At 47.5% G+C, this 8839-nt stretch overlaps 1 protein-coding gene across 2 annotated transcripts in view; it reads left to right on the top strand.

Annotated features, from left to right (window-relative positions):
- Positions 1–8839, top strand: part of PLA2G7 (phospholipase A2 group VII) — a 31460-nt gene that overhangs the window by 2203 nt on the left and 20418 nt on the right. The window lies entirely within an intron of this gene.

Genomic DNA, 8839 nt, shown 5'->3' with positions numbered 1-8839 from the left:
ACATTTACATTTATCTTTTATATATGCAATCCTAACTCAGGCCTGACATTAGCAGTGCTGACTCATGACAGGCTGTAATAAAGTGCAGCATGCATTCTTATACACAGTTTCAAAATGAAATTCTTGTTTCCAGCTTCCTTTGCTGCAGCTGTTTTGCATCCTACACTTTAGGTGGATCACATGCTTTAAAGATCTCACGGACTGGGGAACTCATTCATCCATGTAACAGACTTTGGAGCAAGTTAATGTTGTGCCTGGGCCAGTCACAGACACTAAATTGCATTGTGCCACTGTAGCCTATGTTTATAAACTTCCTTGTGGTCAGGGTCACTCACTAATATTGATGATTGTCCCTCTTGTCCATAACAAACTGAGTAGCTGGCATACATCATAGAAATAAACAGGCAAGGGAGCATCTAATGATAATCACATCTAGGGCCTAATCCTGCCACTCTGACATAGATGTAATTCTCACTGGAACCTATGGGAGTTTTATGTATGAGAGAACTACAAGAGGAGGCCTAAAGTGGCCAAGTGAAGCCAGACCCTCAGCTGATTCAGCTCCACTGGTCAGTGCTGATTCACTCTAGCTTTGGATCTAGCCCTTGGGAGTTTAGAAATGAATAGTTACCGTCATATATGTATTGAATACATAAAGGAGAGGCCTCCCTGACTTCTCTCTGCTTCTTTCAACTGAGCTCTTGTGACCATTTCCCTGAGGCCCTCCATATGGATGGGCAGTGGTTTGCCACCAATGAAATTGCAGGAGTGGTTAACATGGAAAATTATGTGATAAGCAGCATTCTGGTTCCTCCTGTGTCTGATGCCAATTGACATTCCTCCCCACTTTTCCCCAACTCTCTCCTTTCTGCACTTACTCCACTAATTCCTCTTCTTACCCCTCTGCATGGCATTTAGCTGCAGACATGTTGCCCTATATTATACATCTGTACACTCACTATTCCTCCTAACTTCAGACCCACATGTAATAGTGGCAAGAGAGCATTAAACTAGGAGATGCCTATAATAAAGTGTCACTTCAGTCAAACATTACCAAAGAAAGGCCCTTGTCAGCATAATGCAAAGTGTAGCACCTTAAAATACACTGAAAGGAAGCAGTGCTGATCAAATCAAGGTCGGGGTGGTTGTTTTTTTGCTCACTTACTTCCTTTAACTATGTATCTCCTCCTCTGCAGTGCCACAAACTTACTCTCCTTTTACTTAAGTATCAACATGATTGGTTCACATACAGAAAACCCCTTGCAAACAACGCTTGAAGTTTATCTGCTTATTACCATTTCCTTTGACTAGTAACTAATATTTTGGTATGTTGCTGTTGTGCATAGTTTGTTATTTTTTTGAAAGCTAGAAGACATTCTTCATAGCACATTTATACAGTGCAGTTTTTATGGTATGCCCATGTATATGATCCAAGGAAGAGTTAGAGTTGGGGGCTCATCTACCTTCAGATACATCTCACACATTGTGTATGCCCTGAGCACACGCACATAAGTGGCAGGATATACTGAAACAAAGTACAGTATTGGGCCTTTACTGTCTGAAGCAGCAGCTAAGGGACCACAGTACCATTCCCACATCACACAGAGTCTTTCTGGGGAAATCAGTTAGAAATAATTGCTCCTCAGATTAATTTAACTGGCTACAGCATTGGGAATTTAGTCTCTCTGCCTCAGTTTCTCCATCTATAAAATAGGATTAATATGTAACACATTTGCAAGGAGTGCAGGGGTGCTTAGAAGAAAGGTTCAAAGAAGTAGTATGATGATAATGAAACAGACTGATGCTCACAAATGCCACTAAAGTTAAGGATTTCCAGTCCCCCATTTTATTACTAACTCTGCCACAGAAAGGTGTTGGAAGATGACATGAGGGTTTTTCCTGTGGGATTCAGGCTGATTGGGAAGCTCCCCCCAACGTACTGTGACCACTGAAGTACTACCATCATCTTTCAGTGTTTAACTCTGCCCTCCAGATAGACACCTACAATTCCCCAGGGCATCACCAGGAGTTGCTTGGGTAGATGTTATAGCACAATTGCGCCCTTCCTCCTAAAAGTAGGGTTCTGGCAACTACAGCTCCCTGCCACCACAAAGGGAACTGGCTGGCCTGGCGAGGGCAGCGGTGGTGGTGGGACCTGGGGAAGGTGCGCGCGCGGCTCTTCTGCCATGACTACACCCGGGGCGCCAGCCGATGGAGGGATGCAGCGATAGGACAGTTGGAACGGGAGGTCTTAGAGCTGGAGAGGCGTCTGGCCGCCAGCCCCAAGGATCCATCCCTCTCCAGGGCGTGCCGGAAGAAGCAGAAGGAGCTCCGGGCCCTTGAGGACTATCGGGCCCGGGGTGCCTTTGTTCGATCCCGCATCCGCCTCCTTCGGGAGATGGATCGTGACTCCCGCTTCTTTTACACCTTGGAGAAAAAGAGGAGGGCCAAGAAGTACGTCACTTGCCTCCTAGCAGAGGACAGCACGCCCCTCACGGATCCGGCGGAGATGTGCGGGAGGGCCAGGGCCTTTTATGCAGGCCTCTTCTCCCCAGATCTGACCGATCCTAACACTTGCAGAGTGCTCTGGGACGAACTCCCAATGGTCAGCGCGGGCGACCGAGACCAGTTAGAGCTGCCTCTCACTGTGACCAAGTTCTCGGAAGCCCTCCACCGCATGCCCACCAATAAATCTCTGGGCATGGACAGGCTGACTGTGGAGTTCTACCGTGTGTTCTGAGACCTCCTCGGCCCAGACCTAGTCACCGTCTGGGCCGAGTCTTTGCAGAGCAGGGTCCTCCCTCTTTCATGCAGGTGAGCCGTGCTCGCCTTATTGCCGAAGAAGGGGGACCTCCACGATTTACGAAATTGGCATCCCGTCTCGCTCCTCAGCATGGACAACAAGGTTGTAGCGAAAGCCATCTCGCTGTGGCTAGGATCCGTGCTGGCGGACGTGATCCACCCAGACCAGACCTACACCATCCCGGGCCACACCATCTTCGACAACCTGTATCTGGTCTGGGACCTCTTGGAACTCGGGTGTAGGGACGGTCTGTCGTTCGCACTCCTGTCCCTGGATCAGGAGAAGGCGTTCGACAGGGTGGATCACAGGTATCTCCTGAGCACTCTGCGAGTGTTTGGCTTCAGACCCCAGTTTGTGGGTTTTCTCCAGGTGCTGTATGCTTTCGCAGAGTGTCTGGTCAGGCTCAACTGGACCCTGGTCAGCTTCGGAGTATGGCAGTGGTGCCCCTTCTTGGGCCATCTGTACGCTCTGGCGATCGAGCCCTTCCTCTGTCTCCTCCGTAGGAGGTTGACGGGGTTGGTGCTGCGGGAGCCGGAGCTGCAGCTGGTCCTGTTGGTGTACGCCGACAATGTGCTCCTCGTGGTCCAGGACCCGGGCGACTTGGCGCTGGTGGAGGCTTGCCAGGCCATTTACTCGGCAGCCTCCTCTGCCAGGGTCAACTGGGTCAAGAGCTCTGGCTTAGTGGTAGGGGACTGGTGGCAGGCAAGCTCCCTCCCACCCACGCTTCAGGCCATCCGGTGGAGCGCAGGTCCACCGCTCTATCTTGGCATTTACCTTTCTGCCACGCATCCGTCTCCCCCGGAGAACTGGCACGGTTTAGAGGGCAGGGTGGTAGAGTGGCTCCGGAGATGGATGGGACTACTCTGGTGTCTCTCCCTTTGAGGGAGGGCACTGGTGCTTAATCAACTAGTCCTGTCCATGCTCTGGTCCCAGCTCAACACTCTGGTCCCAGCCCCGGGTTTCCTAGGCAACCTCTGGACATTGATTCTGGAATTCTTCTAGTCAGGGCTGCACTGGGTCTCTGCAGGGGTTCTCCATCTACCCTGGAGGAGGGAGGGCAGGGCCTGAAGTGTCTCCGCACTCAGGTCCATGTCTTCCGCCTCCAGGCCCTGCAGAGGCTCCTTTATGGTGCAGGTAGTCTGGCGTTGAGAGTACTGGCGCACGCCTTCCTGCGCCGCTTCCGAGGGCTCTGATATGACCGGCAGCTCCTTTATCTCCATCCGAGAGGTCTTCCGCAAGACCTCTCCGGGCTGCCGGTCTTCTACCAGGACCTCGTCTGGACTTGGAAACTGTTCACAGTGACCAGGTCCATGGCGGCCTCCGTGGGGGAAGAGCTCCTCGCGGATCCCCTGCTACACAACCCCCAGCTCCGTGTGCAGGTGGCGGAGTCCCCTCAGTGCACCAGAGGTTGGTCCTGGCAGAAGTCACTAGAGTCAGAGACCTCCGGGACTACGACCGGGGAGACTGGCTGGAACCCTTGATGCTAGCTCAGCACATGGGGCTCTCCAGACCTCGTACTCCCCTGCGTGTACTTCAGGAGGTGAGGGCCGCTTTGCCGCTCGCTGCTTGGGTTTACCTCGACCGGATCCTAAGGAGGGGCATGCCCCGCCCACCCTCCACGCCAGGCCCTCCGGACCTTCTTATCGGGCCCCTGCCCCATGGACCCAACCGACCCCCCACCCCTTCACCGTGAGCCAGCTACACGAGCTGCAACCGGTCCATTTCCAGACCACGCCAAGGAAACATCTATACACGCTCGTGCTCCACACCCTTCATGTCCTCACCCTCGCGTCCTGCCCCAAACACAAAGTGGTGGGACCTCCTGCCACCCCTAGAGGGTGAGGAGCCCCGGTGGGCTGGCCTATATTCCACCTTGGTCCCGAGGCCTGCCGGGGATATCAGTTGGTGGCTCCTTCATGGGGCCGTGAGTACGGGCGTGTACTTGGCGCGGTTCACTCCAATCCCGGACGCTTGCCCCTTTTGCGGTGTGAGGGAAATCCTGGCGCATGTCTACCTGGAGTCCGCCAGGCTGCAGCCCCTATCCCAGTTCCTCACGAGTATTTTGTTAAGATTTTGGTTGCACTTTTCCCCTCACCTCCTTATCTATGCACTCCCTGTCCTTGGCCCCACTAAGTCACAGGACCTCCTGGTCAACCTCCTCCTGGCCCTGGCTAAAGCGGCCATCTATAAAACCAGGGTGAGGAGGTTGGCCGATGGAGTCTCCTGTGACTGTGGGGCTTATTTCTGATCCTCCGTCCGTTCACGCCTCTGAGCAGAGTTCCTCTGGGCCGTGTCCACTGACTCCCTTGACGCCTTTAAGGAGCAGTGGGCACTGTCCAGGGTTCTCTGCTCGGTGTCCCCGGTCCTTCGTTTGACCCTTTGACCACACTCCTGTCCCTATGGTTCATTAGTTGTCCCCCGTAATTATTTAGTTTTCCAGGTCCTGTGGACCCCCTCTTAGGCTGGGGGGGATCCTTTACTACTTCCTGGATCCCAATAAGACAGCTTCCTACTTTCCCCACCTCTTTTGGAGTCCTAAAAAATACATTTTTCACTTAAGGATTTTTAAAAATTCCTTGTTTTACTAATATCTTGATTAAAATGGAAAGAAGTTTGAAAATCTAGTTTGTTCCATTGCCATTTATGGTAGTTTATTCAAACTAGTGCACACACTACTCAGCTTGAACAAGATTAGACTGTGAGGTTTCACTTTGTGACTCTCATACTCTCGCATGGTGCTGCTGGGTTTAAGTTTCCATCCTAAGAGGGGAATGTTTTTAAGGTCAGGCTTGACAAAGCCCTGGCTGGGAGGATTTAGTTGGAGATTGGTCCTGCTTTGAGCAGGGGGTTGGACTAGATGACCTCCTGAGGTCCCTTCCAACCCTGATATGCTATGATTCTATGTTTAAACATGCTACCCATCCCGCTTAAAACATCTGTGCGAACCTTTCTATTTATAGTCAGGATTGGAATGGAGATGTAGGCTAGTGTCCAGGCACAGGAATTTTTGGAGTTTACTCCAGCTCCAACACCAACTTCCTTTGTAGCCGTGGTTAAAGGTGCAGAAAGAAATTTGAAAATAGAAATCTTTAGTACCAAATTTATTATATACATATATATTTTTATAAATTGAAATTAGCATCTATTTAACTATCTGTGGTTTCATTGTAAACTTTTGTTTTTAAGGTCATCCAGAAGGAAGATAAAGAATAGAGTCTACTGGCACATTTAATTATCTTTATGAAATTTCAAAGAAAGGCTTACAATTATTATGTCCAAAAATACATGTACCCTTTTCTGGCAAGGCTACAATTTCACATATTAATTTTGGTTTGCTCAGTTCCCGTCTGGGAAAGAAAAATGTAACTAGGTAGTTCCTAGTCAATTTGAAAGCTGTGGGTAGCTTATTAGTGCCAATTTGCATTCAACTTATTTTTCACTAAGGTCAGCTACAAAAACTAATTATTAATGTGAGAGTCTTGCTAAGACTAGAATTATTGTCAATGGCTTTACTCATTTCAGTGTCCAGTTTAACCAGCAGTTTGCAACATTCATAAGTCAGTGGTGTAAAAAAAGAGGTTATAGGTTCAACTCTGGAGCTTACTCGGTACGTGGATATATCAAAGATACTCAACTCACAGTGCTTCTAAAGTCAAACTTCTCTTCAGTCACCAGTTAGAATCTTTACTATAAGTTATGGAGAGTTGGTTTTTCATTATTTTTAAATCTACCTATGGCTTAACCCATAGGACAATGAGCACATGTTCATCCTCACCACTTGGGCCTGAGGGATTTTGTGCCAGGTCCCTCTTCTCCTTGGCAAAGGGCCCCTATGTCCTCCTTCCTGAGATTGCTCTCCTCCTACAGTCCTGCTGAGGAGCTCACATGGCTGTGCATGCTCTGTAATAGCAGTGCATACCAACTCCCCAGTTGGCAGCAGCTCCCAGCTTCTGGAAGTAGTTGGGAACCTGAAGCAAAAGGGGACGGTACGTGACAGAGAGTGAGGGTAGAATGTGGAAGGTTCCTAAAAAAAACCAGAAGTGGTAGCAGGTGGGAGAAAGGGACTTACAGCAGGCATGAAACCAGACCCAGTTCCTCCCTATCTAAACAACCCCACATCAGCAGCAAGAAACCCAGGACATTTGTTAGTTAGACCCTGTGTGACATACGGAGAGCAGCTAATTTTCAAAGGGTTAAAACAGCAAAACTAGGAGAGATTTTCCTCTATGTCAGAGTCCTGGCACCACACAGCCATGAAAACTTCCAGCATTTTAGCATGTTAGTGCTGACCAGAGATAAGGAGGTCATACCATTAGTTCCACTGCCATACACTGTCTCCTTGCCTGCATGGTAGGCAAAAGATAGATCACAACCTTGCTATTTATGCATTGCTTTACATGCTTTGCTCCTTTTCCTCAAACTCCATGCCACCAGTATACCAGTATCACGGAAGAATAGCTACTTCAGTAGAGGAAAAGTTTAAAATTCCTTCATGGCATAAAGTATTAGTGACCCAAAGTTTTCCTGGGTAACTACCCACTCACCTGTTTTTCACATGGTTAGGTTTAAGATTTTCAAAGCACTTCTCAGTTTGCTTTGGGTTTATTCTTTTAAAAATAGGCATTAGTATCATCCTAGATAAGATATTTTCTCAAAATTATGAATGACTTACACCCTGGTTGGCAGAAAAATATAGTTACATCCATGCTACTAAAATATATATAGTATTTCTCATTTAATAACTTCCCCTTTTATCATTAAAGGGACAGCAGCTTTAAAAACAAAAAACAAACAAAAAATACACAGTAGCACCTACCTCTGCTACAGTTTGATAAGATAAAAGGAAAATATATTTCCCTTGTCAGTTTCATGTTGTGGATTTAACAACATGTACTGAAGACAACTTTATGATTTCCTTTAGTCTTTAAGCTATTTAAGGTTATAAGCCACAAAAATTGTCAGGGAGAGCAAAGTGAAGATACTTTTAACTCCGTTTGAAATTCACTAGATTTCAACTTGGTAAAGTGGGAGCGGAGTTCACTCTGCCACCTACTTTTAAAGTACGCTTTTGTTCAGCTGGATTCCCTCACCATCTACTGATGCATTAACCCCTATCAGCAGGGAGCTAAGCCTAAACTCAACTTTCCAACCATACCAGTATTGAAGAACTGCAACTCAAGTTCCACAACAGCGATAGCACTGTGTTGCCAGTATTCCACTCTAATCACATGATCCATGTGTGAAACTTGTATTGCAAGTGATAATGAATATGTGAGAGGCGGCATGGGGCAGTTCTGAAGCACTAGCCTGGAACTCAGGCCTCCTGGGTCTAATTCCCTGCTCTGTAACAGACTTCTTTTGTGACGATAGGAAAGACCCTTAGTCCTTCTGTGCCTCAGTTTCCCTTCCGTAAAATGCGTATGCTCATACTTCTCCCACCTTGCTGCAGAGCTGAGGATAAATAAAGATGCCCAGACACTACGGTAATGGACATGTAAGTGCTTTAGGTCACAAGCATGCACGTTATTCAGTTTAAGGCCTTATCCACACTAGAAAAGATCTGCTGATTTATTTCTACTTCCTAGTAACAAGGCCAGTTCCTACCAGTCCCCAAACAAAATAAGCTATACCAGCAAAAGCCCTTGTTTGACTGCATAGTTATGTCCGATTTTTTTTCTCCACACTAAGCGACACAGCTATACCAGCAAAACTCTTCAGTATAGAAAAGGCCTTCACCCCTCTAAAGAGAGGATTTAACTTTCTGAGCTCCTTAGGGCAAAATGCCTAGCACATAAGTAGCACTACCATAAACAATAAATCCACAAGATGTAATAGACACTATGCAGCAAAACAACAACAATAAAGACAACAGGAAATATACTTGTGACCATGATGAAGACAGAATATACCTAGCCAGGTGCCTGAAAATCCACAGAAAAAATTAATAATGAACCATTTAAAATGTAGTTTGGTTTAAATTATTGGTTAAATGACTGTTCCAGTTCAAAACTGAAACAATAACATTCAATTTTATTA

The sequence above is a fragment of the Lepidochelys olivacea genome (genome assembly GCF_965140295.1).
Source record: "Lepidochelys olivacea isolate rLepOli2 genome assembly, chromosome: 3".
NCBI classification, from domain to species: Eukaryota; Metazoa; Chordata; order Testudines; family Cheloniidae; genus Lepidochelys; species Lepidochelys olivacea.
This window is presented reverse-complemented; position numbering and strand designations above follow the sequence as displayed.